Source organism: Zea mays, chromosome 9, assembly GCF_902167145.1.
Source record: "Zea mays cultivar B73 chromosome 9, Zm-B73-REFERENCE-NAM-5.0, whole genome shotgun sequence".
Taxonomy (NCBI): domain Eukaryota; kingdom Viridiplantae; phylum Streptophyta; class Magnoliopsida; order Poales; family Poaceae; genus Zea; species Zea mays.
In genome coordinates, this window is record NC_050104.1 from 126,796,393 (window position 1) to 126,806,652 (window position 10,260).

A 10,260-nucleotide genomic window follows, 5' to 3' on the forward strand; every position below is an offset into this window, starting at 1 on the left:
GCGGCAAGGCCGACCGAGCCGAGGGACTCCCACGCCTCTGGGATACGGATACCTCACTCGTCCCTTCCGCGAGAAGCAACTCTCGCTCACACAAACATCCCTGTTACCAACAGAGAGTCCAGATGCTCGAAACAAGAGGAAAAAAGACGCGGCTTTGCAAGCACGGCGAGGGTGTGTTTTCTGGCCTCGGCGGCCGCAGAAGGCACACGCTACAAGACGATCTGATCCTGCAGGCTCGGGTCTTCACGCTGAAAGGAGCCGTAGCACCCTCGGCATCGACGACGTCTTCAGCAAAGTCCGACCCAGCCTCGGACGGCGGCGCAATCAAGGACTTCTCCGGGAATCCGGCCCGAGCAGGCGGCTCGGCCGGTTACCCCTGAGGCCTCGGCCAAGCATCTTCTGAGGGCGCCAGCCCGACCCGAGGCCTCGGCTGATCGACTCCGGCGTCGGCCCCGCTGACGGACAACCCGGCTAGGCTCCGGCCAACCAGGTTCCCATTCTCGAGCCAACTCCGCCTCTGTTCATACTGATATCGCTACCCCTGGCCTCGGCTCATCGAAGAGCGGCCGAGGGGTCTCTTGAACTAAGCCAGAGGAGCCCCAGACAACAAGGTTGATCGAGCCGAGGGATTCCTACGCCTCCGGGATACGGATACCTCACTCGTCACCTTGACACGGGGCGACTCATGTTTGGTGAAGCGGTTCAGATAATCAACAGGCGAGACTTAGTGCTCGAAAGTGAGGAAAAAACACGGCTCCGTGCCAAAATTACATGTTCAGGCCTCGACAGCCACAATGAACAAAAAACACTGGCATTCGAAGTGCCATTACGAACGGAACTCCGGTTCCCCCTCCGCAGGTACGAACGACCCCACTCCATGGGGAAGGCCTGCGGAGCGACAGAAGACTGACGAGCGGCTCGCCGTCGCCCGTTCTGACTACGGCGACAGTGGGCGGATCGCTGCTGGAATCTTGCCCTCGCCCACGCCGACGCTCGAGGGGCGAGGACAAGTACGCCGGCGCAGTGGCCCGGGGCGCGGATAGTGGCAGCGATCCCGTCGGCGACGAGGACTTCTCGAGTCGCCTCCGCCTCGGCGCCGATGGCAGGGGACGCCAGCCCCCCGGCAGATCCCCACTCAAATCCTCCCAGACGAGTGGGGCACCGGCCTCTGCGCGAGGGCGCCGTCCCAGTGCAAAAGCAGGGCCACCCCAGAACACGAACGCCGCCCTAGCAGCGCGCGGCATCGTGGGTGGTCCTCCCGTGCACATGGCGCGGCGGCCGCCCTCCGGCAGTAAGGGCCGCCGGGAGCCCGGCTGACGACTCCGACACGCTGGAGGTGACGACGCCCGCCGTCGATCAGCCCCACGTTGTCTAAGTCCGCGCCGCCCGCAGGGCCAGCGAGCGCCTCCGCCCCCGAACGCCGCGGAAAAGGGTGACCCGCGGACCCGCGCGGGAGGTAGAGCGCCGGCTCAGCGTGGCCCCCACCCCAGCGAGGATGATGAACATCCTTGAAGCTGAGGGTGGGACCAAGATCGCTGCCCGGCTTGCTCTTCCTCACCAAGAAACTGGTGGTCACCACCCTGGGTGATCGCCGGCGTAGGGGTGCGGCCGGGCCGGCTGATGAAAATCCTTGAAGCCGAACGATGGCCGAGAGGTACCAACTCCCATGGAGTTGCGTTCCTCCAACGAGGAGGCGGAAAGGCGGCGGATACACCCCATCCGGGGGCTTGGAAGATGGAAAGACGCGACGCTTAAGGGAGGAGGAAGCCATGGTTGCCTTCTAAAAGGAGTCTCCCTCCTTTTAAAGGCAACTCTCCCTACGTGCGCCCCCAGACGCCACGGGCTGAGTCTTCTCCAACACGCTCCAAGGCCCTCCCCTGCGACTCGGGGGCTGGGTCCCGCATGTCACGCAAACCGGCTCAGGGCAGAAGAAGCCAAACCGCCGCGCGTGGTGCGCACGACCGCCCAGCGGTTACGAGCGACCCCCCACTTTTGCCCAGACCAACGGGTGGAAGGGGCGGGCAGCCATGCAGGCGGCATGCAACCGCGCCAGGTGGACGCGCTTCTCCGACTTCTGACACGCCAGCTTGGAGGCCCAGGCCCACGCGTCGCGCAACCAGCGCGCCAGTTGCTGCATGCAAGCAACCGCACCGTCACTTGTGCCGCCGTCGCACCTCTTCGGTTGCGGAGCCTATGCCGCGACTCGAGGCAACCCAGCGCACGACCCAGCAGCGCCAGCCTGGCGCGTTGGTCAAAGCGGCCGAAAGTGGGCCGGCAGTAATGGCGGTGGCAGGCGGGCGGGCGCAGCAGTCACGTCGTCAGCCAGGCTCACGTCCCATCCTGGGACAGCAAGAGAGCCTCCTCCCACGGCGTGAAGACGGTGCACCCGTGACCCGTTCCTCGAACGGATCGCGCACGCGCAACGGCCGCCCCGCCAACCACTCGCCCCGTCGCATTAACTCCGCGGCGGGACAGGCGGCGATTCTGGCAGGAGAAGCGGACGACGCTTCGCCTTCGCCATAACAACCGCGTCAAAAAAAAGGTACGCCACGTCGTTTCGATTTCGTATCCTTTTCCTTTTTCCTCTTTCTCTATCTCTTGCAACAGGGACCGGGAAAGGGGGACACCCCGAAAGGGATCCTTCTCCGCGAAGGAACCGGGCTCCGAGCCCCTCCCTACTGATCAGAGGTTCGAAGACTGGCCCTCCGAAGGGTTCAACAGTCGCCTCAGATCGCGTGGGCCCGACACCCACTACTGGTCAGGGGTTCGAAGGCCAGCCCCCCGAAGGGTTCCATGGTCGCCTCAGGCTACTCGGGCTCCGCGCCCACTACTGATCAGGGGTTCGAAGGCTGGCCCCCGAAGGGTTCACAGTCGCCTCAGACACCGAGCGAGGGATGACCGGGGGTACGTTCGATACATAACCGAGGCTCGGGCTGCGCTCCCGAGGTACCCTAGGACATTTCCGAGACCAGCGGGAACGATCTTGTAACGGAATCCCATCGGAGGGAGGCATCGAGCCCTCGGACCCCGTCGCCAGGGGACCGGGTCCGGCAAATCACCCGCAAGTACTTTTGGGCGTGCCTCTGGGCCCCTAGCCGACCCCCAACGAACGGGGCACGGACGTCCACTCGGATTACCCGATTGCAGCTCACCGGAGACACCATGTTCGGTGCCCATCGAGGGTAACATGGCGCACTCCCCCCCTCCTCCTTGTGGAAAGGCGACGTAGGGGCGTATGTAAAAAAGCCGAGTCTGTCCCTGATCGTCCTCTCGCCCTGTGCAGAGGCTCGGGGGCTGCTCTCGCAAACCCGGCTCCGGCCAAACCGTTGACAGCGTCAACATACCAGCCCGAGAGCTTGGGCCCCGACCGTGCACCCAGGCTACGGCCAGTTCGCATGAGGGAACGACTAGACCAGCCGAAGCATTACGCAAAGCATTAAGACCTCGAAGGAGTGTAACCACTCCTCCGAGGCCTCGGGGGCTACACCCGGCGGGTGCGCTCGCGCGCACCCACCGGAACGAAATGCAACCGAGAAAGGCTGGTCCCCTTGCAAAAAAGTGCGACAGAAGCCTCCAAGCGAGTGCTAACACTCCCTTCGAGGCTCGGGGGCTACTGTCGGGGACCATAATTAGGGGTACCCTCAAGACGCCTAATTCTCAGCTGGTAACCCCCATCAGCATAAAGTTGCAAAGGCCTGATGGGTATGATTAAGTCAGGGATCAGTCCACACGAGTGACTCGATCACGCTTCGCCCGAGCCTAGCCTCGGCCAAGGGCAGCCGACCTCGAGAGACTTCCGTCTCGCCCGAGGCCCCCCATTTTACGGCGGACACACCTCCGGCTCGCCCGAGGCCTTGGCTTCGCTTAGAAGCAACCCTGACTAAATCGCCGCGCCGACTGACCAGGTTGCAGGAGCATTTAACGCAAAGGTGGCCTGACACCTTTATCCTGACACGCGCCCCCCCGGCAGAGCCGAAGTGACCGCCGTCACTCCACCGCTCCACTGACCAGTCTGACAGAAGGACAGCGCCGCCTGCGCCACTCCGACTGCAGTGCCACTCGACAGAGTGAGTCTGACAGGCAGTCGGGCCCTGCCAAAGGCGCCATGGGAAACTCCGCTCCGCCCGACCCCAGGGCTCGGACTCGGGCTAAGACCCGGAAGACGGCGAACTCCGCTCCGCCCGACCCCAGGGCTCGGACTCGGGCTAAGACCCGGAAGACGGCGAACTCCGCTCCGCCCGACCCCAGGGCTCGGACTCGGGCTAAGACCCGGAAGACGGCGAACTCCGCTCCGCCCGACCCCAGCGCTCGGACTCGGGCTAAGACCCGGAAGACGGCGAACTCCGCTCCGCCCGACCCCAGGGCTCGGACTCGGGCTAAGACCCGGAAGACGGCGAATCTCCGCCTCGCCCGACCCCAGGGCTCGGACTTCGCCCTGGCCTCGGCCAAACGATCTCCGCCTCGCCCGACCCGGGGGCTCGGGCTCGGCCTCGGCAACGGAAGGCAGACTCGACCTCGACTTCGGAGGAGCCCCCACGTCGCCCTGCCTAGGGCACAGGTCCGCCACGTCAATAGGAAGCGCCATCACCAACCTACCCCGAGCCGACTTGGGTCACGAAGGACAAGACCGGCGTCCCATCTGGCCAGCTCCGCCGGATGGGCAATGATGGCGCCCCCCAAGCTCTGTGACGACGGCGGCTCTTAGCTCTCTTACGGCAGCAGAGCGACGTCAGCAAGGACTCGACCGCTCCAACAGCTGTCCCTCCGCCAGGCTCCGTCGCTCCTCCGACAGCCATGACATCACGCCAGCAAGGTGCCAAGACCTCTCCGGCTGCCACATTGGCATGTACCCAGGGCGCTAGCTCTCTCTCTCCGCTAGACACGTAGCACTCTGCTACCCCCTATTGTACACCTGGATCCTCTCCTTACGACTATAAAAGGAAGGACCAGGGCCTTCTTAGAGAAGGTTGGCCGCGCGGGGACGAGGACGAGACAGGCGCTCTCTTGGGGCCGCTCGCTTCCCTCACCCGCGTGGACGCTTGTAACCCCCCTACTGCAAGCGCACCCGACCTGGGCGCGGGACGAACACGAAGGCCGCGGGACTTCCACCTCTCTCACGCCCGACTCCGGCCACCTCGCCTCTCCCCCCTTCGCGCTCGCCCACGCGCTCGACCCATCTGGGCTGGGGCACGCAGCACACTCACTCGTCGGCTTAGGGACCCCCCTGTCTCGAAACGCCGACAAAACTAAAAATCATGAAACTATTTTTATTAAATTCTAGGGAAAATAAGAAAGCTAGAAAAATTGGTTTCACAATTTTAGGATTTTTCTATATTTTTCCATGGATTTCTAAAGTTATTCTGAAAAAGAAAAGGAGAAAGAGTGAATAGTGTTGGGCTGATTCTAGCCCAGTCGGCCCAGACCCAGGCAGAAACGTGCCCGCGCGCGCGCCTGCGCTGGCCGTTTTGCACAGAGGACCCCGGGTTTTTGGTTAACTGGAAATAAGTTCTTTTACTATTCCTACGTGTCGCTGACGGTTTACAGAAAGCCCCCTTCGACTTCTATTTCTTTGCACGGCCAAGTCCACGACGGCGCTCCGCACGGGAAGCTTAACTCCGGCGAGCTAGACCGGCCGGAGGGGACCAAGACCGGCGCTAGTCTTCGGTTTACCCCAAAATCTACCCCAGAGAGGCATTTCCCCTCATTCAATTTCAGAATTGGAGCTCTACAACCCTCTGCCCACAGTGACAGCGGAAAAACTTAAAGGAGTCACGTGTTCCAAGCGATTCATGGCGGTATAAGCCAATTAAAGGGGTCGGGGAGCATCACGGGTACCTGAGGATACTCAATTGAGGGATCAGAGGGCGTGAGTTGGCTTGAATTGCACTGGCCGCGGTAAGGCTAGTTCACGGTGGCGGAAAGTCAATTTGGGGGAAGTTGGAAATTGGGACTCACTGGCGATCGACTGAGGACGGTTCTTGGTGGCTGGGTGCTGGATGACTTAGCGGAGCTAGTGGAGGGCTCCATTTATAGGGCTCTTCGGTGGTGACCGTGAATTTGGGCGTTGATGTGCGACGGTCAGAAGTGAGGAAGAACGCTGGTGCAGTGAACACGTGTTCATCGTCGTGGCAGTAACTTCGGTGGTCGACGGGGAGTTTAGAGGGAGTCACGACGATGCGGTGGCGCGGTTAGTACACGCGGTGGACAACGGCGATGGCACGACGACGGTGAGCAGTTTTACCCGCGGGCGGTGAGCCAGGGGAGGAGTACCGCGGCTGACCGGGGTGGCTTCCAGCTTGACGGCGGCGAAGATCTTTCTACCCGAAGCGTTATCCAACCAAGCCGAGCACAAATCGCGACGGCAGTGGCACGAATCGCGGCGGTAGGTCACCGGCGGTGATAACAGCTGCGCTGGCGATCTGATCTCCCTGGTAGCACTGTACCATGGCGAGTGCTCCATCAGACAACGTGACAGAGCAACTTTAGGTCCTATTTTCTCCAGTTTTTCTATGGTACCAAGTCCAAATCTCTGCAGCAATAGAGAGTGCTATAAACCAGCTACAACTTTGCTATGGCAACCCTAGGTAGATTTCCACTAGATCATGCTCGAATTTAGGCTTGAAGTTGATTTCAGTTCACTGTTAGTCTGAAAATTCAGATCAAATCAGCCTGACAGCCAAAGTTTGAGCATGATTATCTCTAAATTTCTCACAAGAACATGGCTTGCCCACTTCAGCAAAATTGTTCTCCTTTGTTTGCTTTACAACATTGATGTGGTGACCTAGGGCAAAGATCCTATATTTTAAAAGTTAAAAGGCTCCAAAGTTGAGCCAATATCACTGAAAATCAGACCTAGACTATTAAGGACTTAAGAGGTGAGTTTTGCAAATAAGCCCAAAACTTAGGGTTTAACTTGCAAATTCACATATGAGTGACCCAAATGACTCAAGATACTTATTTGACTTGGTTTTTGCACTTTAGTCCAAAAGTGGACTAATTTTGCACATAGGTCCCTAGGGTTTGGTTTTAGGGTTTTCCAGGGTTCTAATGGGGATTTTTGGTATCCCAGGGGTATAATTGTGATTCAACTTTGTTTTTGGGGACATTTTATAACTATTTCCCTAAAGCCTTTAGGTTTTCTCAATTTGGGTTAGGTCTTACCCCTTTAATCCCTATTTAGGGTTGAGTTCCCTATCTAGGGTCTTGTTTGCAAAACACCAAAACAATACAACTTGTTTGAAATTTTTACCTAGTAAATGCACTCTAGGTGTGTCAAACATATGCAATGCCAATGCTTATGATGCCATGCTCAAGTTTTAGTTACAGTAACACCAGGGGTGTTACATCCTTCCCCCATAAAAGAATCTCGTCCCGAGATTAAAAGTCCTAGGGTAAGTAATAGAAAAGGAAATGTGTCACATTTTTATTTCCTTATTTCTGGTACAAGAAAGGGGTGATGTGGGGGTCACTTCTTTATTACAACACTAAATATACTTTACAAATTACATGAGCATGGCATAATAAGCATTGGCATTGCATATGTTTGACACACCTAGAGTGCATTTACTAGGTAAAAATTTCAAACAAGTTGTATTGTTTTGGTGTTTTGCAAACAAGACCCTGGATAGGGAACTCAACCCTAAATAGGGATTAAAGGGGTAAGACCTAACCCAAATTGAGAAAACCTAAAGGCTTTAGGGAAATAGTTATAAAATGTCCCCAAAAACAAAGTTGAATCACAATTATACCCCTGGGATACCAAAAATCCCCATTAGAACCCTGCAAAACCCTAAAACCAAACCCTAGGGACCTATGTGCAAAATTAGTCCACTTTTGGACTAAAGTGCAAAAACCAAGTCAAATAAGTATCTTGAGTCATTTGGGTCACTCATATGTGAATTTGCAAGTTAAACCCTAAGTTTTGGGCTTATTTACAAAACTCACCTCTTAAGTCCTTAATAGTCTAGGTCTGATTTTCAGTGATATTGGCTCAACTTTGGAGCCTTGTAACTTTTAAAATATAGGATCTTTGCCCTAGGTCACCACATCAATGTTGTAAAGCAAACAAAGGAGAACAATTTTGCTGAAGTGGGCAAGCCATGTTCTTGTGAGAAATTTAGAGATAATCATGCTCAAACTTTGGCTGTCAGGCTGATTTGATTTGAATTTTCAGACTAACAGTGAACTGACATCAACTTCAAGCCTAAATTCGAGCATGATCCAGTGGAAATCTACCTAGGGTTGCCATAGCAAAGTTGTAGCTGGTTTATAGCACTCCACTATTGCTGCAGAGATTTGGACTTGGTACCATAGAAAAACTGGAGAAAATAGGACCTAAAGTTGCTCTGTCACGTTGTCTGATGGAGCACTCGCCATGGTACAGTGCTACCAGGGAGATCAGATCGCTAGCGCAGCTGTTATCACCGCCGGTGACCTGCCGCCGCGATTCGTGCCACTGCCGTCGCGATTTGTGCTCGGCTTGGTTGGATAACGCTTCGGGTAGAAAGATCTTCGCCGCCGTCAAGCTGGAAGCCACCCCGGTCAGCCGCGGTACTTTTCCCCTGGCTCACCGCCTGCGGGTAAAACTGCTCACCGTCGTCTTGCCATCGCCGTTGTCCACCGCGTGTCCTAACCGCGCCACCGCATCGTCGTGACTCCCTCTAAACTCCCCGTCGACCACCGAAGTTACTGCCACGACGATGAACACGTGTTCACTGCACCAGCGTTCTTCCTCACTTCCGACCGTCGCACATCAACGCCCAAATTCACGGTAACCGCCGAAGAGCCCTATAAATTGAGCCCTCCACTAGCTCCGCTAAGTCATCCAGCACCCAGCCACCAAGAACCGTCCTCAGTCGATCGCCAGTGAGTCCCAATTTCCAACTTCCCCCAAATTGACTTTCCGCCACCGTGAACTAGCCTTATCGCGGCCAGTGCCATTCAAGCCAACTCACGCCCTCTGATCCCTCAATTGAGTATCCTCAGGTACCCGTGATGCTCCCCGACCCCTTTAATTGGCTTATACCGCCATGAATCGCTTGGAACACGCGACTCCTTTAAGTTTTTCCGCTGTCACTGTGGGCAGAGGGTTGTAGAGCTCCAATTCTGAAATTGAATGAGGGGAAATGCCTCTCTGGGGTAGATTTTGGGGTAAACCGAAGACTAGCGCCGGTCTTGGTCCCCTCCGGCCGGTCTAGCTCGCCGGAGTTAAGCTTCCCGTGCGGAGCGCCGTCGTGGACTTGGCCGTGCGAAGAAATAGAAGTCGAAGGGGGCTTTCTGTAAACCGTCAGCGACACGTAGGAATAGTAAAAGAACTTATTTCCAGTTAACCAAAAACCCGGGGTCCTCTGTGCAAAACGGCCAGCGCAGGCGCGCGCGCGGGCACGTTTCTGCCTGGGTCTCGGCCGACTGGGCTAGAATCAGCCCAACACTATTCACTCTTTCTCCTTTTCTTTTTCAGAATAACTTTAGAAATCCATGGAAAAATATAGAAAAATCCTAAAATTGTGAAACCAATTTTTCTAGCTTTCTTATTTTCCCTAGAATTTAATAAAAATAGTTTCATGATTTTTAGTTTAAACAGGGAATTTTAGGGCATTTAAAATAGCTTAAAGAAATAGTTCTGGAATTTTAGAAAATAGATAATAATCCCAAAAATGCTCAAACTTTTTACATAAGCTCTACACATTAGTTAGGAGCCATGGGTAGAGTTTGAATTAATTTGGACCATATTTGATAACTAGAACAGAAAACCCCACCCCTGACCTTTGAACTCCTTTACTGACTCCGGAAACCCTAAGTTCTCGGAGTTTCGTGAAGGAAAGTTGTATTCAAGACTTAGATAATAAATCTTTATTATCTTCGCACTCTCATGAGCATTACATGGCATTCATTCTTATATATGTATATATATGGTTATGTTAGAACGCGAAGAAGAAGTGGAAGTCACTTAAGAAAAGACACCACCACCCTCGGAATCTCAGGCAGGAAACTGCTTCTACTTTGATATTTGTGGATCCGAGCCAGACTCACCTGATAACGAAGGCAAGCCCCGGTGCATTTGCCACCTTCCTTGATGTTTTTAAAATCTTTCTCACTTGCTTGCTGCATTAGGTGATAGGAGTTGAATGCTTAAATAATTCCTGCATTACCTTCCTTGAACTCGATTACCTTCCTTGAAACCCTGTTTTTACAAAAAGGTTTTACTATGCTTAGTCTCGCTTTAGAAAAACAAAAGGATTTGTTTTACAAAAGATGTTT